The sequence below is a fragment of the Macaca mulatta genome, chromosome 18 (assembly GCF_049350105.2).
Source record: "Macaca mulatta isolate MMU2019108-1 chromosome 18, T2T-MMU8v2.0, whole genome shotgun sequence".
Lineage (NCBI taxonomy): Eukaryota > Metazoa > Chordata > Mammalia > Primates > Cercopithecidae > Macaca > Macaca mulatta.
Window position 1 is genome coordinate 61,639,499 of NC_133423.1, and position 14,444 is coordinate 61,653,942.

Genomic DNA, 14,444 nt, shown 5'->3' on the forward strand with positions numbered 1-14,444 from the left:
CACTCAGAACCACACAGCTACGTGGAAACTGAACAATCTGCTCCTGAATGACAACTGGGTAAATAACAAAATTAAAGCAAAAATAAATAAGTTCTTTGAAAACAATGAGAACAAAGACAACACGTACCAGAATCTCTGGAACACAGCTAAAGCAGTGTTTACGGGGAAATTTAGAGCACTAAATGCCCACAGGAGAAAAAATGAAAGATCTAAAATTGACACCCTAACATCACAATTAAAAGAACTAGAGAAGCAAGAACAAACAAATTCAAAAGCTCGCAGAAGACAAGAAATAACTAAGATCAGAGCAGAACTGAAGGAGATAGAAACACGAAAAGCCTTAAAAAAAAATCAGTGAATCCAGGAGCCAGTTTTTTGAAAAGATTAACAAAATAGACCACTAGCCAGACTAATAAAGAGGAAAAGAGGGAAGAATAAAAAAGACACAATAAAAAATGATAAAGGGGGTATCTCCACTGATCCCACAGAAATACAGACTACCATCAGAGAATATCATAAACACCTTTATGGAAATAAATTAGAAAATCTAGAAGAAATGTATAAATTCCTGGACACACCCTCTGAAGACTAAACCAGGAAGAAGTCGAATCCCTGAATAGACCAATAACAAGGTCTGAAATTGAGGTAATAATTAATAGCCTACCAACTCCAAAAAGCCAAGGACCAGATGGATTCACAGCCAAATTTTACCAGAGGTACAACAAGGAGCTGGTACCATTTCTTCTGAAACTATTTCAAACAACAGAAAAAGAGGGACTCCTCTCTAACTCCTTTTATGAGGCCAGCATCATCCTGATACCAAAACCTGGCAGAAACACAAGAAAAATAGAAAATTTCAGGCCAATATCCCTGATGAATATCAATGCAAAAATCCTTAATAAAATATTGACAAAACGAATCCAGCAGCACATCAAAAAGCTGATCCATCATGATCAAGTCAGCTTCATCCCTGGGATGCAAGGCTGGTTTAACATCTGTAAATCAATAAGCATAATCCATCACATAAACAAAACCAATTACAAAAACCACATGATTATCTCAATAGAGGCAGAAAAGGCCTTTGACAAAATTCAACAGCCCTATGTGCTAAAAACTCTTAATAAATTTGGTATTGATGGAACAAATCTCAAAATAATAATAGTTATTTATGAAAAACCCACAGCTAATATCACACTGAAAAGGCAAAAGCTAGAAGCATTCCCTTTGAAAACTGACACAAGACAAGGATGTCCTCTCTCACCACTCCTATTCAACATAGTGTTGGAAGTTCTGGTCAAGGCAATCAGGAAAGAGAAAGAAATAAGGCATATTCAAATAGGAAGAGAGGAAGTCAAATAGTCTCTGTTTGTAGATGGCATGATTGTATCTTTAGAAAACCCCATTGTCTCAGCCCCAAATCTCCTTAAGCTGATAAGCAACTTCAGCAATGTCTCAGGATATAAAATCAACGTGCAAAATTCACAAGAGTTCCTATATACCAATAATAGACAAACAGAAAGCCAAATCATGAGTGAATTCCCATTCACAATTGCTGCAAAGAGAGTAAAATATTTACAAATACAACTTACAAGAGATGTGAAGAACCTCTTCAAAGAGAACTACAAAACACTGCTCAAGGAAGTAAAAGAGGACACAAACAAATGGAAAAAAATTCATGTTCATGGATAGGAAGAATCAATATTGTAAAAATGGCCATACTGTCCAAAGGAACTTACAGATTCAATGCTATCCCCATCACACAACCATTGACATTCTTCACAGAATTAGAAAAAAAAAGTACTTTACATTTCATATGGAACCAAAAAAGAGTCCGTATAGCCCAGACAATCCTAAGCAAAAAGAACAAAGCTGGAGGCATCACGATACCTGACTTTAAACAATACCACAAGGCTACAGTAACCATAACAGCATGGTACTTGTACCAAAACAGATACATGGACCAATGGAACAGAACAGAGGCCTCAGAAATAACACCACACATCTACAACCATCTGATCTTTGACAAACCTGACAAAAACAAGCAATGAGGAAAGGATTCCCTATTTAATAAATAGTGCTGGAAAAACTGGCTAGCCATATGCGGAAAACTGAAACTTGACCCCTTCCTTACTCCTTACACAAAAATTAACTCAAGATGGATTAAAGACTTAAATGTAAGACCTAAAACCATAAAAACCCTAGAAGAAAACCTAGGCAATACCTTTCAGGACATAGGCATGGGCAAAGACTTCATGACTAAAACACCAAAAGCAATGACAACAAAAGCCAAAATTAACAAATGTGATCTAATTAAGCTAAAGAGCTTTTGCATAGCAAAAGAAACTATCATCAGAGTGAACAGGCAACCTACAGAATGGGAGAAAATTTTTGCAATCTATCCATCTGACCAAGGGCTAATATCCAGAATCTACAAGGAACTTAAACAAATTTACAAGAAAAAAATCAAACAACCCTATCAAAAAGTGGGAGAAAGATATGAACAGACACTTCTCAACAGAAGACATGCATGTGGCCCAGAAACATGAAAAAAAAGCTCACCATCACTGGTCATTAGAGAAATGCAAATCAAAATCACAATGAGATATCATCTCATGCCAGTTAGAATGGTGATCATTAAAAAGTCAGGAAACAACAGATACTGAAGAGTGATGGGAGTGTACTTCCTTCAACCATTGTGGAAGGCAATGTGGCAATTTCTCAAAGATCTAGAAGCATAAATAACATTTGACCCAGCAATCCCATTACTAGATATATCCCCAAAGGATTATAAATCATTTTACTATAAAGACCATGCACATGTATGTTTATTGCAGGACTGTGCACAATAGCAAAGACTTGGAACCAACCCAAATGCCCATCAGTGATAGACTGGATAAAGAAAATGTGTCACATATACACCATGGAATACTATGCAGCCAAAAAAAAGGATGATTTCATGTTCTTTGCAGGGACTTGTATTAAGCTAGAAACCATCATTCTCAGCAAACTAACAGAGGAACAGGAAACCAAACACTGAATGTTCTCACTCATAAATGGGAGTCAAACAAAGAGAACTCATGGACACGGGGAGGGGAACATCACACACTGGAGCCTAGTGGGGACTGGGGGGTAGGGGAGGGCTAGAATTAGGAAAAATACCTAATGTAGATGACAGGTTGATGGGTGCAGCAAACCACCAAGGCACATGTATACCTATGTAACAAATGTGTATGTTCTGCACATGTATCCCAGAACTTAAAGTATAATAATAATTTAAAAATAAATAAATAAAAATAAATAAAATGGATATGTAATGCTTCCCACAGCTCATTCCCTGGCTCACTCCAGTGATAAAACCAAGCTTTCAGCTTCTCACTGGAAAGAATTGGAGTACACATTAAGCTTCCCAACCCTTAATTTTTGTGGCTGCTACTTGAAGGACTGGATACTAACTTTTCTGTTTCTAATTATTGACAGGGCCCAACATTTTCTGGTTCCCTGTGGTCTACAGAGAGCAAATAAATGGTTCAATAGATAATACATTTTTTATGAGAGTGTGGGCATTTGCTACAGCTCTCCATACATCTCTCTGGCTTAGTGTAGAACGAGTAGGTGATAAACTCCATCTTTCAGCCTCTCCATGAGGATGAAAGGAATTGGTCCACACATCTAGTGCCCCAACTTTTCCAGCTGTTACTTGAGAAACTGGATTTCTTCTCACATGTCTCTAGGCAATGATGGTGCGTAGTATTCTCTAGACTTCTGGGAACTGCTAAGAACAAAGATGTAAGAACAAAGATGTAGCCTAGAAGAACACAAAGTTTGAGAGACACCCAAAATTACTGGCCAGGCTAACTGATAAAAATCTATACAAAGTTCTATACAAGGCCAGTTGTTGAAGATTGGGAGAGGTAGCTGTTTAATCTAATGCATAGACACCAACACAGAGAGTCAAAGAAAAAGAAGAAATTGAGATACATATTTTAAATAAAGGAACAAGATAAATCTATAAAAACCAAACCCAATAAAATGGAAATATGTAATTTATTCGATGGAAAAATAAAAGTAACTTTCAAAAAGATGCTCACTGAGGTCAGAAGAGCAATACATCAAGGAAGTGAGCATATCAATTTAAAGAAAATATTTTTTAAAGTACTAAACAGAAATTATAGAGTTGAATAGTATAATAACTAAAAGAATTACTAGAGATGTTTGACAGCAGACTACATCAAGCAGAAGAAAATGTCAGTGAACTTGAAGACATGTTATTAGAAATTATCCAGTCACAGGAAAAAAAGAAAAGGATAGAAAGGGCTGAAGAGAGCTTGAGGAATGTATAAGATACCATCGAGCTGACAAATATTGTATCAGTCTGTTTTCACACGGCTATAAAGAAATACCTGAGACTGGGTAACTTATAAAGGAAAGATGTTTAATTGAATCACTCTTCTGCATGGCTGGAGAGGTTTCAGGAAACTTACAATCATGGCAGAAGGGGAAGCAGGCATGTCTTACATGACAGCAGGTAAAAGAGAAGAGTATGTGAAGGAGGAACTGTCAAACACTTATAGAACTATCAGATCTCATGATAACTCATTCACTATCATGAGAACAGCATGGGGAAAACCATCCCCATGATCCAATCACCCCTCTCACCAGACAGGTGGGGATTACAGGTCCCTTTCTCGACACATGGGGATTATAATTTGAGATGAGATATGGGTAGGGACACAGAGCCAAAACATATCAAATATAAATATTATGAAAGTCAGAGAAAGAGAAGAGAGAGAGTAAGGGGAAGAAAGCTTATTTAAAGATATAATGGCTGAAAACTTCTCAAATCTGGCAAGTAAACAAACATTCAGTTCCATGAAGCCTATGGAATGCCAAACAAGCCCCCCAAAAATTAATGTTGAGACACAGTATAATCAAATTGCCATAAGTCATAAATTTTAAAAATAGAAAGATAAAAGCAACTTGTTACATAAAGGGAAACCTCGTAATATAATCTGCAGATTTTGCAGCAGAAACATTGCAAGTCAGAAGAGTATGGGAACATACATGCAAAGTGTTGAGAGAAAAGGAAGTACCAACTAAAAATAATTTGCCCAGCAAAAAACTTGTACAAATGAAGAAGAGATAAAGATTTTCCCAACGAATAATAGCTGCGGAAGTTCATCACCACTAGGCTTGCCTTACAAAAAGTTCTAATGGGAGTTCTTCCAAGTTAAAGTGGAAAGATATTACACAGCAACACAATAGCATAAAGAAATATGAACCTTGGCTGGAAAAGATAAACATATGGAAGAATACAGAATACCATATTACTGTAATAGTGTTGGAAATATAACTTTAATTATAGTATAAACATTAAGATGAAACTATTTTAAATAATAATATTTAAAATCCTGTTAACAGGTACACAATACAAATAGACATAAATTGTGAGATATTGATAATATATAATGTGGGGGAAGAATATAAAAGTGTAGAGCATTTTGTATGAGAGTGAAGTTAAGTTGTTATCAGCTATAAATAGACAGTTATAATCATAAGATATTTTATGTAAGCCACTAACCACAAAGAAAATACCAATGAAAGTTTACACAAAGGAAAAACAGAAAAAAATCAAGGTGTATTAATACAAAATATGAGACACAAAGAGATTCAACAGAAGAACAAAAGAAGTATGATACAAAAACAGTTAACAAAATGGCAATAGTAAATCCTTCTCCATCAATCATTACATTAAATTCAAATGAATTAAATCCCCAATCAAAACACGAGTGACTTGAAAAACAAACAAGCAAACCAACAAAAAAACAAAAAAGAAGCCAAGATTCAACTAAATGCTGCCTATAGGAGACTTATTTTATATTTAAGGGCACATAGGCTGTAAATATAAAAATTTCAAACAAAGATATCTCAAACAAATGGCAAAAAGAGATAGAGTGGCTGTATTTATATCAGACAAAATAGGTTTTAAGTAATAACTGTCAAAAGAGACAAAGAAGGATGTTATACAGTGACAAAAGGATCAACCAGGAAGAAATAACAATTATAAACATATATACACCCAATATTAGAGCACTAAATATATAAAGCAAATATTGGCAAAACTTAAGGGTAAAATAAACAATATAATAATAGTAGGAGACTTCAATAGTCCACTTTTAATGATGGATATATCAACCAGACAGAAAATGAGCAATAAGACCAGTGGACTGGAATAGAACACTAGACCAAATGTCCAAATATATGGACAAACTCAATAACAGAATATACATTATTCAAATGCTCACAGTACATTCTCCAGATCACGTTAGGAGACAAAAAAGTGCTTAACAAATTTTAAAAGTTTGAAATCATGTCATGTATCTTTTCTAACTACAGTGGAACAAAACTAAAACTCGATATCAGAAGAATAACCGAAAAATTTAAAACTAGAAGGATATAAAACAATACGTTTTTGAATTATCAATGGATTATAAAAGAAATCAAAAGCGAAATTTCAAAATATTTTGAGAAAAGCAAAAATAAAAATGAAATATACTAAATTATGGGATATAGCAAAAGCAGTTCTGTGAGGGAAGTTAATAGAGATAAATGCTTACATTAATAAATGAGAAATTTCAAATAAACAAACTAACATTACACCTCACGGAATAAGAAAATGAAGAAAAAAGCGAGCCTAAAAATTAACAGAAGGAAGAATATAATAAAGATTAGAGCAGAAATAAATAAAATAGATGACAGAAAAACAATAGAAAAAAATCATTGAAAGGAGTTTGCTTTTTGAAAAGATAAAATTGACAAACCTTTAGCTAAACTAAGGGAAAAAAAGTGAAGACTCAAATGAAGTTAGAAATAAAATAGGAAACATTCAAACTTATGTCATAGAAATATAAAGGCTCATAGGAGATCACTATGAGCAATTATATATGAGCAAAATGAATAACTTAGGGAAATGAATAAATTCCTAGAAACACACAACTTACCAAGACTGAGTCAATAAGAAACAGAAGGTCAGATCATAGCTATCACTAGTATGGAGTTTGAATCAGTAATCAACAAACTCCCAACCAAGAAAAGTCCAGGACTAGATGGCTTTACTGGTATATTTTACCAAATACAGGAAGAAAAAGTAATCGCAATTCTTCTCAAACTCTTCCAAAACATTGAAGAGGAGGAAACACTTCTAACTCATTTTATGAAGCCAGGATTATCCTAACACCAAGGCTAGACATAGATACCATAAAACATATATATATATATGTATAGACTAAGATCCCTCTAGAACATAGATAAAAACATTCCTTACAAAATATTAGCAAACTGAATTCAACAGAATTTTAAAAGGATCATACACTATGACCAAGTGAGATTTATCCCTGAGATGCAAGAGTGATTCAACACGTAAAAATCAATTAATGTGATACACCACATTAACCACAAAAAGAAATAAATACACATGATTATCTTACTAGATTCCAAACAATCTTGATAAAATTCAACATCCTTTCATGATAAATATATTCAATAAACTAGTAATAGAAGGAAATTACATTAAGTAAAGGCCATATATTAAAAGCCCATAGCAAACATCATACTCCATAGTGAAAACTTTCTACTAAATTAGGAAAAAGGCAACAACCCACTCTACCATTTGATTCAACATAGTACTGGAAGTCCTAGCGAAAGCAATCAGGAAAGGAAAAAAAAAAAAGGCATCCAAATAAAAGAAGAAGTAAAATTGTCCCTGTTTGCAGATGACATTACTTTATATATAGAAAACTCTAAAGACTTCACAAAATACTAAGACTAATAAACAATTCAGGAAATTTGGGGGGATTCAGGAGAGTTGCAGGATATAGTAGCTACATATAATATAAAAACTAGTGTTTCTATACAATAATAATATACTGTTAGAAAAGGAAATTAGAAAAAATAATCCCATTTACAATAATATGAAAAAGAATAAAATACTTAGGCATAAACTTAACTAAGGAAGAGAAAGATTCGCACACTGAAAAGTAGAAAACAATGATGAAAGAAATTAGACAAGAAACAGAAACAAGTAGAAAAAATCCTGTATTTTTTCCATCTGTATTGATAGACTCAATATTGTTAAAATGTCCATGCTACCCAAAGTGATCTACAGTTGCAATGCAATTCCTATAAAAATTGTAATAGCATTTCTTACAGAAATAGGAAAAACTGTTCTAAAATTCATATGGAACCACAAAAAACCTTAATAGTCACAACAATCTTGAAAAAGAACAAAGCTGGAGACATCACAGTTTTTGATTTAAAATGTTTTAACAAACTGACAGTAATGAAAACTGTATGGTACTGGCATAAAGAAAGATACATTGACCAATAGAAGAGAATAGAGAGCTCAAAAATAAATTCACACATATATGTTCAAATTATTTTTAATGTGGTGCCAAGAATATACAATGGGGAAAGGACAGCCTCTTTAACAAAGGTTTTGGGAAAACTGAATATTCACATACAAAGAAATGATACTGTGATCCTACACATACAAAAAAGTCAACTCTGAATGGATTAAAGATGGAAACATAAGACCTGACACTGTAAAACTCACAGAAGAAAACATAAGGGAAATGCTCCAAAACTTTGGTCTTGGCAATTTTTCACAGGTCTGACAACTGAAGCAGAGGAAATAAAAACAAAAATTAGTAAGTAGGACTTTATTAAACTAAAAGTGTTTCATAAAAAGAAAACAATTAATAGAGCCAAAAAGCAACCAGTAGAATTGGAGAAAATATTTGCAATCTACATATCTGATCAGTGGTTAATATAAAAAATACATAAGAAGCTTCTAAAACTCAATAGCAAAAATAACCTGATTACAAAATGAACTAAAGAGTTGAATAAATATTTCCCCAAAATAGATAGACACTTAGCCAACAGGTATAGGAAAGGATGCTCAACATCACTAATCATCAGGGAAATGCAAATCAAAATCACAATGATATATCACTTTCCATCTGTCAAATGGCTATTATGAAAACAATAAGAGACAGTAAGTTTTGGAGAGAATGTGGATAAAAGAAACCGCATGTATGCTGTTGGTGGGGATGTAAATTGGTACAGCCTATGGAAAACAGTATGGAAGTGCTCAAAAAATTAAAAATAGTACTCAGCAATTTCACTTTAGGATGTTTATCCAAGAGAATTAAAATTGAGATTCTGAATCACCACTTCTACGTTCATTGCACCATTATTCACAATAGCCAAGGTATGAAACAACCTAAATGTCCATAGATAGCTAAGTTAATAAAGAAAATGTAGTATAAGCATACAATGACATATCATTCGGCCTTAAAAAAAAGAAGGAAATCCTCCAACCTGCAACATCACAAATAAACCTAGAGGCTATTATGCTAAAAAATAAATAAGCTAGTCAAGAAGGAAAAATACTGCATGATTCTACTTATATATGAGTATTGACTGGGCACTGTGGCTCATGCCTATAATCCCAGCACTTTGGGAGGTCGAGGCAGGTGGATCACTTGAAGTCAGGAGTTGGAGACCAGTGTAGCCAACATGGTGAAACCCTGTCTCTATTAAAAATACAAAAACTAGCCAGGCGTGGTGGCCTGTAATCCCAGCTACTCAGCGAGGCTGAGGTAGGAAAGTCACTTGAATCTGGCAGTCAGAGGTTGTAATGAGCCCAGATTGCGCCACTGCACTGCAGCCTGGGTGACAGAGCAAGACTCCCTCTCAAAAAAAAAAATAAAAAAAAATAAAAAAAAGGAGAGAGAGAAAGCAACAGAACTAATCATCATGAAGGGGTGGCCTGCCCCACCACACCTGTGGGCGTTCCTCGTTAGGTGGAACTAGAGACTTGAGAAAAGAAATGAGACACAGAGACAAAGTATAGAGAAAGAAAAAGAGGGCCCAGGGGACCGGCGCTCAGCATACAGAGGACCCACGCCGGCACCGGTCTCTGAGTTCCCTTAGTATTTATTGATAATTATCTTTACCATCTTAAAGATAAGGGAGTGGCAGGACAATAGGATCATTGTAGGGAGAAAATTAGCAGTAAGACATATGGATAAAGATCTCTGTGATATGAATAAGTTCAATGGAAAATGCTGTGCCTTGATATGCATATGCAAACATCTCCATAAACCTTTTAGCAGCATATGTCTCTTGCAAAGACAAGGTTGGGGGTAGGGTCACAGATTAACAGCATCTCAAATACAGAACAAAATGGAGTCTCTTATGTCTACTTCTTTCTATATAGACATAGTAACAGGCTGATCTCTCTTTCTTTTCCCCACATCATCATATATATGTATGTACCTGGAATAGTAAAACTCGCAGAAGTGAACAACAGAATGATGGTTGCCTAGGACTGTGGGGAGGGGAAATGGGAAGTTGTTAATCAAAGTGTATAGAATTTCAGTTATGCAAGATGAATTAATTCAGAAGATCTGATGGGTGACATTGTACCTATAGATAACAATACTGTAATAGACACTTAACAATCTGTTAAAAGGGTATATCTAATGTTGTGTTCTTACCAAAATGTAAAAATAAATAAATAAATTAATAATAAATAAATAAATAATAAATAAAGTAAACTGGATTAAAAAGTAATTGTAAACACAAAGAGTATACAAAATTACCCAAGGACAAGATCGTTGTAATAAAAAACCAATTGGAAATGGATGTATGTTTAGCTAATGTAAATTTTGGTTGAAAGTATAACCTTTCGATCTTGGCTGAGTTAATCTACAGCATTCTTCTTACAATATTATAGCTGCCATCATAAAATCAACAAACCCTGGAAAGAATCTGCAATACAAAGCAGTGTTTCTTCTCTATATTATTCCAGAAGGCCAATGTGATACAAAAGGGACGACTGATGATAGGAACAACATTAGATGATGTAGAACTAATAGAGACAATAGTTCAACATGCATCCTGTTCCTGAAATAATGCCACTTGATAATTTGCAAAATAAAATGAGAGAACTTTCATAAACAGTGTCATCCTGAATTATTTATCTCCTGGTACTTTATAGTAAATATTTCCATTAAGCTATTTTCCTCATATTATCACTCCTACACTTACTGCAGAATTTTGACCACTCTATTTCTTTTTGTTTTATTTTTAATAGACTTTGGGTTCTTTTTTTTAAAGAACAGTTTTAGGTTCATAGCAAAATTAAGTGAAAGTACGAGTTTCCATATATACTCTGCAACCACACATGCATAGCCTTCCCCATTATCAACATTCTCTATCCCCACCACAGTGGTACATTTTTCACAATTGGTGAACCTACACTGACACATCATTATCTCTCAAAGTCCATAGCTTACATTAGGGTTAACTCTTGGTGCTGTACTTTCTATGAGTTTGATAATGTATAATTAGATTCATTCACCATGTAGTGGCTTACAGAGTAGTTTCATTGCCTTTAAAATCCTATGGCCTCCAACTATCATCCCTCTCTCCTCAAACCTTAGCAACCACCAACTTTTTACTGTTTCCATATTTTTGCCTTTTCCAAAATGGCATATAATTGGAATCATAGAGTATACAGACTTTTCAGATGGCTTTTTTCACTTGAAAGTATGCATTTAAGTTTCCTTCATGTCTTTTGTTTTGAGAAATCATTTTTTTAGCTCTGGATATATGACAGTTTAACCACTCACCTACCGAAGGACATCTTAGCTGCTTTCAAGTTTTGTCAATTTTGAATAAAGCTGCTACAAACATCAGTGTGTAGGTTTTTGTGTGTATTTAAGTTTTCAACTTCGTTGGCTAAATTCTGAAGAGGTAGTTTTATTTCATTTTTTCATCTGGAAGTTCTGTTTTTCTGATACTATTTAATGAAAATATTACCTTTTTCCATTGTATTGCTTTTTCTTCTTTGTCAAAGATCAGTTGATTATATTTTAAGTAGGCCTCTTTCTGAGATCTCTATTTTGTTCCATTGATCTATTTTTCTATTCTTGTCTATTCTTTCACCAAGAACTCCACCTTGATTAGTTTAACTTTGTGTTAAGTCTTGAAGTTGGATAGTGTTAGTCTCCATCTTTGTTCTTCGCCTTCAATTTTGTGCTGGTTTATTTCGGCTCTTTTGCCTCTCTCCACATAAACTTGAGAACCAGTGTGTCAGCATTCACAAAATAATTTGCCGAGATTTTGATTGAGATAACATTGAATCCATGATGTTGAAAAGAACTAATATCTTGACAATAATGAATTTTCCATGAGGATGAAACATCTTTTCATTATTGTTCTCCATTAGAGCTGTTAGCATATTAATCACTGTTGTTTTAAAATCCTATCTGATAATTCTAATATTTCTGCAATGTCTGAGTCTTGTTTTGATCTTTGCTCTGTCTATTCAAATTTTATTTTGGTATATGTTGTAACTTTTCTTTATAGCCAGACATGATTTACTGGGTAAAAGTAATAAATAGGCCTAGTATGAATAGGCCTTTAGTAATTTTCTGGTAACATGTGAGCAGAGAGGAAGAATTCTATAGTTCTATGGATCAGATCTCAGATTTTTAAGGGGCCTGTGACCCGGACTGTGAATTTCACACCTACTCCTCTGTCTTTCCCTCCCATCTCCTTAGATGGGACAGAATAGCTAGTGTGGGCTGAAGTTGGATTCTTCCCTTCTCTCTCATGGAAGGCTAGAGGGAACTGCAGTTGGGTATTTTCTTTACCACAGGTCAGTTGATAAAACCCAGATAGGATACACTCTGGTTAAATAATTTCTCCCGAGGGCAGATCTTGTTAAGAATAGAATTCTCTGATACATTTCAAGAGGGTTCCTCCCCTTCCCCTTCCTGTCAGAGCAGGAGATTTTTCTGATATTTACAAGCCTAGATAACTCCTGGAGGCAAAACTCACGAAAGTGTGCCCCTCTCCCTATGCCTCCAAACACTGGATCCCCTGGAGTTTTTAATCTCTCAGATCTGTCCACACTGAGCAATTTGTCCAGCAATTTGTCAATTCCAGCTCAGGTTTTCCTACCTAGGCACTAAGATTTCTGCTCCGGCGAGCTGTGATTCCTTATATTCACCTGTGACCTCTCCAATTTTGAGGGCAAAGGTTTGCCCTGTGACCTTGCTTCCCCTATGGACCCAAGAAGAATTGTTGATTTTTCAGTTTGTCCAGCTTTTTAGTTATTGTTCGAACAGAGTGGTAACTTTCAAGCTCCTTACATCGGGGACCAGAAACAGTGCCCTATTTCTCCTGAGCCATTAAAAGCAGATTAGTAACTATATATTCTGATGATAGGTGTTTTGCCATATGTAATAGAAAAGAGATTCAGAGTCTCAGGCCCTAAAAATTATTCTGTGGATGCTTTTTCTCATCTCAATACTGAGGGGAAAAGAGCAATTGATGTTGATGAGAACTATTCACATAACACCTCCATAAATTCAATAGCTATTTTTCTTTTGTAACTTTTCAAAGATTATGAGTAGCAGTTAAATGGTAAGTCCAAGTGACAATTTTTGTCTCATGCTATTTCTTTTATTTAATTATTTAATGGGTGGAGATTATTTCTTGTTTGGCATTTTATTCCAACCTGTCCTGGACTCATGATGCACTTTCATCTTGGTTCATGTTTGCTTGCTTTTGCTTTTTTATTATATATACTACAGGTAAACCCATGACCTAACATACATAATAAAAATGCAACACTACCTGTAACTTACATTTGTGAATGTTCTCCTCCCCTATCCCCTTTTCCTACATCCTCTCTCTTTATATAACCATAATTTGGAATATAGTGTGTCAACCATTCCCTTGCAATGTACATATACATATACATGCATATATGTATACGTATTATCACACATACATATGGTTTTATTTATATATATGTGCAATCCTACATAATACAGTGTTTATATGTGATTTATCTGAAATTACATAAAATAGGTATTATAACAGTATAATATAATACATTCTAAATATTGTTGTTATATTTCTCCCTAGGCTGTTAATTTTAAATCCAACTTTTCCACATGGGCATTTAGTGCTATGAATTTCCCTCCCCGCCCCCCTTTTTTTTGAAACAGAGTCTTGCACTGTCACCCAGGGTGGAGTGCAGTGGTGCGATCTCGGCTCACTGCAAGCTCCGCCCTCCCAGGTTGAAGCGACTCTCCTGCTTCAGCCTCCCAAGTAGCTGGAACTACAGACATGTGCCACCCCATTCAGCTAATTTTTTGTATTTTCAGTAGAGATGCGGTTTCACCACGTTAGCCAGGATGATCTTGATCTCCTGACCTCGTGATCCACCCACCTTGGCCTTCCAAAGTGCTGGGATTACAGGTGTGAACCACTGCCCCCAACCCACCTGGCTGAATTTCCCTCTTAACACTGCCTTAGCTGTGTTTAAGAGATTCTGATACATTGTATCCTTCTTCTCATTATTTTCA